The following is a 6,618-nucleotide window of genomic DNA, read 5'->3' as shown; positions in this document are numbered from 1 at the left end:
GGAGCCACAGTGCCACTTCCATTTCTCTAGCTGTTAATTGGAGAGAAGAGTCTCATGGACTTTATTGCCTGGGCTGGCTTTGATCAGCAATCCTCAGATCTCAGCCTCATGAGTACCTAGGATTACAGGCATAAGCCACCATGCCTGCCTAATGCATACTTTTTTAATGGGAAGGAGGACTTAATCTTTGACTTTGTGGAACTATTAGGAACATAAAATTCTTCATGTTCCTAAATGAGCTGCAATCTTTTTGTAAGTTTTAAAGTATAGGAAGAAATGTCTATGAAATTGGTAAGAATTAGTATTTTAAAAATTTGTATGTATACTTGATGAAACTCAATATAGATTCAAGGGAATAAATTAACATTTTCTACTCTTGCTCTCATTCTATTGGGTTGAGGGGCTTGGAAAAAGGGTCTCTTTGGTTTAAGGAAGAAATGATTTGTTCAGTTTTGCAAAGATGTTTACAAAATTTTTGGTAGAAAACTCTGAGCACAGATGGTCAGAAAAACAAAAGAGATGAACATAGAGAGTTTAATGGAAGGAATCAAAATTGCTAAGTTGGGAAGGCCTTGTGCCAAATGTGGCACAGAGCGAATGCATCAGTACAGAGATACATTCATCTATTTTGCACATGCCCATTGTGTGGCTCCAGCCCACTTAGCTGTACTGAGCATCTATACTCAGTAGAATTGGCTAGAACCTCTGCTTATTTTTAGATGTGAAAAATCTGTGCCCAGTGCTCAAAAGTTCCCCTGGGCCTACGAACCATATCAATTATCCAGCAAAAACAAAGGACAAAGGAAGTAAGACAGTAAATGATAAATACCTCAGAACCTCTTCCTCTAAGGTGGTGATTCCAAATCAATATGGAAGAATTAAAAATGAGCAGAAAGGTCAGCCATCTGGCTAAGATTCAGAGGACAGTTCCTGAGTCTTTTTTTCCCTGTTGGATTCATACAAAAGTTGGGCAGCAAAGGTAAATCACAATGGCATATCTTTTTTTCATAGTATTTCTTTTATACAGATGAATTCAGACCAACAGAAACATTTGAAGGAAAATGGTTCTGATAAAATAGAGAAAACAAAACCCGTAACATGTTGATATCCTACTAAGCATTATTTTACCACATTTCTTTTCAGCAAACACGCACACATACACACACACACAAACACACACACATTTATGTACCATGATCAAGTTATTAACGTGGCATACAAAATGTAAAAAACAGGAACTTTTTGTGCTTATTAAAACTGAAATGTAGTGGCAAAAACTCTTGTGACTTAAGTCTTTTTTTTATTAGTAATAAAATTCATCAGAGTAAATGAGTTTGACCTCTGGGTATAGTATGAAAACGTAACTATATAAGGTACAGTTAGTGAGTAATGTCATAGATATGCTTACATTATTCTTAGTTGACACCATGGAAATTTATACTCCCAGTTCTATAATCCAAGGTTAAAAGCCATGAATACTTTGTTCAACTCCTTACTGGATCTGGCCATTGGTAACTGTAGTAGATTATAATGCTTAAGCTAAATAAGGAGAAAAATGCACTCATCCCATGAACACCCAGGAACTGCTAGTGGGAAAACTGATACCAGGACTTCTTTTTTTTTTCTCTTGCTTCTTTCCATCCTATGGTTTATAGTCTCCCTTATTTTTTCCATATGAGGAAATCTTGCATATTGCCAAGATGTTAAACCCAATAACATAATACATTCTGTTTGAAATTTAGCATCCAGTTCTTAAAAGATGGCAGTTGTGGACTTGCTTATTGAGTCCTGGACTTGCTTATTGCTTATTCTCACCAGGAAGTGTTCAAGCCTACTGCCTGGCAATTCCACAATGACAACGAATGCACACAACTCTGTCTTTTAGAGGAATTTACTTTCTCAGTAAATTCCTTAGAAATTAATTTTAGAAATTAATTAGAAAGTGCTTTGCGAGCTTCTTTTTAACTTTACCCTGTTCTTTGACTCCAATATATAGGTGGATATAGGCAGTGATAGCCTAACACAGATTTCCTTTTTGATTTCCATATCAAGCCCATTGTTTGATGATATATGGATTCAACTACTTCTAGCTGTGCTTGAACAAGTGTGCTCTGCTCATTTTTAACTGACAACCTATATTGCTTTGTGAAGTTGTAATCCTTTATTAAGAAAATTTCAAACATTTACAAATAAAGTAGAATATTATAATAAACTCTCCTTTCTGTATTATCTTGTTCCAAGAATGATCAGTTTTCCAAGTACCTGCTTAACAAGCACAAGGCCCTGAACTCAAACCCCAGTACTGTTTAAAAAAAATCAGCTTTCTATTTTTCTATATTCTTCAGTGATGCACCCCAAACATCCCCACTAGAGTTTTTATTTGTTTTTAACGCCTTTTTTGGCCAGTCCTGAGGCTTGAACTCAGAGTCTGGGCACTGTTCCTAAGCCTTTATGCTCAAAGCTAGGCTTGAGCACTCAAGCTAGGGCTTGAGCACTTCATGCTAGCTCTGGATTGTGTGGTCACATTTCTTCTGCATGGCAAATATAAAATATAAGCATATATGAGCAGATGGAACACAAGAATGTGTCATGATCTGGCTTTAATAGATAGCCTGCTGTATTATTTCTTCTCAAGTGCTGAATTGCTGATAATTCTGAATGGTAAATCATTACTTCTAATCCGTAATTAGTTTTTAGCCTGTCCAATATTTTTCCCCTTCTGGGAAGACACCCACCTTCTTCCTTGTACAACCACTGGGACTTATTTATTGTGGCTCTACTGGGGGCATGTGTATCTCCCCTAAAAGTGAACATACTATCTAGGATCTCAATCAAAGCATTTCATGCCTAGGATACTTAGAAATTATGAGCACATAGTATGTGACATGAGACTCATGAGATTATAAGATCTAAGCAGTGTGTGAAACTGAAGCTGAGTCATCTTTGCCTACAGAAAGAAGGAGCCCGAGAACTGAAGAATACAGGAGAGAGATAGAGAAGGAAGAGGTGACTAAGGATCAAATAGACATGAGCATATTAATTGGACATGAATAGATAACTTTGCCTGGGACACTCCTGAGCTTTCCAAATGAACAAATGAATGTATTTGTTGATTAAACAAAGTTAAAATTTGGTTTTAGTACCCTAAAACAGAAAAAAAGTTTCCCAGCAGTAATTAGTGACAAATATTACCTTATTAATTTAGTACAATACTAATGAATCTTTCTGAATGATATAATCTAAGAAGTAACCTGACTATCTGGTAATACAACCCAGAGAACATTGCCTGGTATCTTTGGCAATCTCAAAATATTTCTGTAGAGGGAAAAATGAAAGCTTCTCCTTCCATATTTTTTCTATGTTTCTTATCTTCCTCATATGAAACCTCTAAGTGTATTGGGCTCTAATGTCTCATGCCTATATAATTCTAGCTACTCATGAGTCTAGAATTGAAGATCATAGTTCAAAGCCTAGAAAGGCTATGAGAATCTTATCTCTAATTCAAAACTGAGCTGAAGCTCAAGTGGTAGAGCACCAGTCCTGAGCCTAAAGCTCAAGGATAGTACCCAGGCCCTGAGTTCAAGCCATAGGACCAGGACTAACACAGATAAAACCCCTTAAGGCTACTGTAAAGCCACTAGCACAACCATGTTCATTGCAGTACTATATTTACCATAGCTAAGTTATGGGAATCAGCTCAAATGTCCCTCAGTAGACATATAGATCAAGGAAATGTTTTATATATATATATATATATAAGAATTTTATTCATCCATTATAAAGAACAATATTGTACCATTTGTAAAGAAATGGAAAGACTTAGAAAAATGATATTAAATAAATAATAAAAATATATTAAATGAAGTTAGTCAGGCATAGAGAGACAAAGATTGAATGGTTTCCTCTCACATATGGTAGCTAGAATTAGCCTATAAACCTGCAGGGCTGGGAGTTTGGCCTAGTGGTAGAATGCTTGTCTAGCATTCACGAAGACCCGGGTTCAATTCCTTGGTACCATATACATAGAAAAAAGCCAGAAGTGGTGCTGCAGCTCAAGTGGTCGAGCTCTGGCCTTGAGAAAGTCCAAGGACAGTGCTCAGGCCCTGAGCTCAAGCCCAAGACTAGCCAAAAAAAATCCCCCACAAAACTATAAATAAACACTTGAGTAGTATGAAAGTGATTGCAAGTGTATTAAGTGAATTATAGTAGATTCAAAGGAGAACCCAGTGTAATTCCTTAGAAATGGAAAGTTAAGCCCAACACTAAACACCAGAAATAGTACTTGCAAGTGGGGGTAAGGCCAAGCGGATATAGCAAGATGAATTAAGAAGAGAAGGGATAGGAAGAATGTAGTCAAGAATGCAATGTATACTTTTAAAAATGAAAAGAATCAGATGGAAGATAGGTAAGCATGTTGAATGAATGACACTGATCAAGATGCATTGTCTTCATAAACTACTTTGTTAAATGGCAATTCCTTTGCACAATTACATATTGATAATTTAAGATGGGGAAAAAAACCTCAATAAATTCTATGACCTTAGGTTTCAGAATTATCAAACCCAGATAGAGTACAGGCTACATTTGCTTCATACCTTTCCTAGCACCTCACTGAGCTAAGTCAAAGGAATCCACCACTCAGAATAGCCGCAAGGGAGGAGGAGGAAAAGGCAAGGAAAGTTACAAGTCAGCACAATGTAACAAGGGTTCACACCTCAATTTTAAATAGCAAAATGGAATTCAGAGTAACTAAAAATACAGTATTTTTCTTATATTGTACACCCATTAAGTAGCAGACTAGGGATGTAATTCTAGGTCTTACTGAATTCAAAATGTACACACAAACTGGTAACATTTCATTATTAACTAGTGTATGTTATAGAAAGCTAGAATATATTTTGAGCATCTAATTGGATCTAAATTGTATCTATTTTTAAATCACAAGTCCAGAAACTTTCTCAGCTTTGCCTACACTGAACTACAGATGTGTATAATAAGTGCTTTTGCTTTTTTACTTTTTTTCACATGAACTTGGTGGAAATTATATTAATTCTGCCAGTATCAAATCTAGAAAAACAGTATTTTCAGGGCTGTTTGACAAATTTTCTTGTTGGATTTGAACAAGAAGAATCACTCTGTGGGATATTGCTTGCCACAACTCTCCTGCTTGCTGAATTTATGGCTTTTAGGCATTTTGACAACGGTGTAATAATTAATTGGCCTCTTTGTGAATGCCTGCTTCTCACTCTTAGCATTAATTGCTAATTAATAAAATGATGAAAATGTCAGCATGTCAGCATGTGAGCCAATACCTTGATGTTGAGAACTATGCAGAAACACCACTTTCACACTTGAAATAAGCAAAAAGAGTAAAAATTTGACAGGCTTAAATATACCTTCTGTCAAATTGCCTTCATGGGGTGGGCGATTCTTTCACAAGATCCTTGTAAACTACCCTTCCCAAGAGATATTTACATTCAAAGATTCTGCAACCTACTTAGGAGGCTAAGATCTGAGGATCTTGATTAGAAGCCAGCCTGAGCAGGGACATTCATGAGACACTTTTCTCCAACTAACCACTCAAAGCTGGAAATAGAGCTGTGGTTTGAGTGGTACTAATCTGAGGGAAAAATAAAAAGCAGAAAACAAAAAACATAATGAAGGCACTGAGCTGTCCAGGACCAGCACACCACACACACACACACACAACACACACACACACACACACACACACACACACACACACACACACACACACACACTCCACAGGAAGGCTTTGTGATGATTGCCACATCCTATCTGACATCTACCACTGCTCACAGTGAGTGGAGGCTTCTAAGACCCGAATTCATTACTAAATAGACTCTTAGATTAGATTAGATTTAGATGCTTTGAGGTGCAAATATAAAATACACTTAGGCCAGATAGCATACATTGTGTGGGGCTCTGTGGCCTTCTATTCACTGTGGCTTCTTCACTGTGCTGTTTCCACTGGATCCTCCCAAAATAATAAGCTCTATGAAAAGAGTGCCATCAAATAGCCAGGAATAGCAGCTTAAGTTTTATAATCTCTGTTACTAGGTGGTAGGGGGGAGGGTGGATTATCATTTGAGCCAAGTCCAGGAAAAAGGTTTCAAAGACCCCCCAGATCAAAAAACTATTGGACACAGTTGTATACCTATCATCCTAGATACAGAGGAAGGATAACTGCTTTGTGATTCAGCTCAATTTAGGTAAAAGGTGAGACCCTATCCAAAAGTTCACAAAAGGGAATCAGGCTGGAGATGTGACTCAAAGAGTAGAGTGTGTGCCTTGCAAGCTCAAGACTGAGTTCAAACACAAAGTATTACTACACCGAAGTCCAAGGAGCATTTGGTAATAAGCTTATGGATGAAGACAGACCAAGTACAACTTACTAAAGAAAAAAAGAGGAGCCCACTCACCTGAAAATATAAAAATGAAAAAGAAGGACAGAAAACCTCAACCAACATCATCTCTTTTATGAATGAGGCTACGAAACTTGAGGGGCCTGGAAGTTCTACTGTACCTAAAGGTCAGTAATTATAAAAGTAAAGGGAAGCAGCCCTTACTGCTGTGTGTAGATCAGGCTGAAAACTG

The sequence above is a fragment of the Megascapheus bottae genome, chromosome 9 (assembly GCF_031878675.1).
Source record: "Megascapheus bottae isolate mThoBot1 chromosome 9, mThoBot2.hap1, whole genome shotgun sequence".
In the NCBI taxonomy this organism is placed as follows: Eukaryota; Metazoa; Chordata; class Mammalia; order Rodentia; family Geomyidae; genus Megascapheus; species Megascapheus bottae.
The sequence above is the reverse complement of the archived record's forward strand: the minus strand, read 5'-3'. Positions refer to the sequence as shown.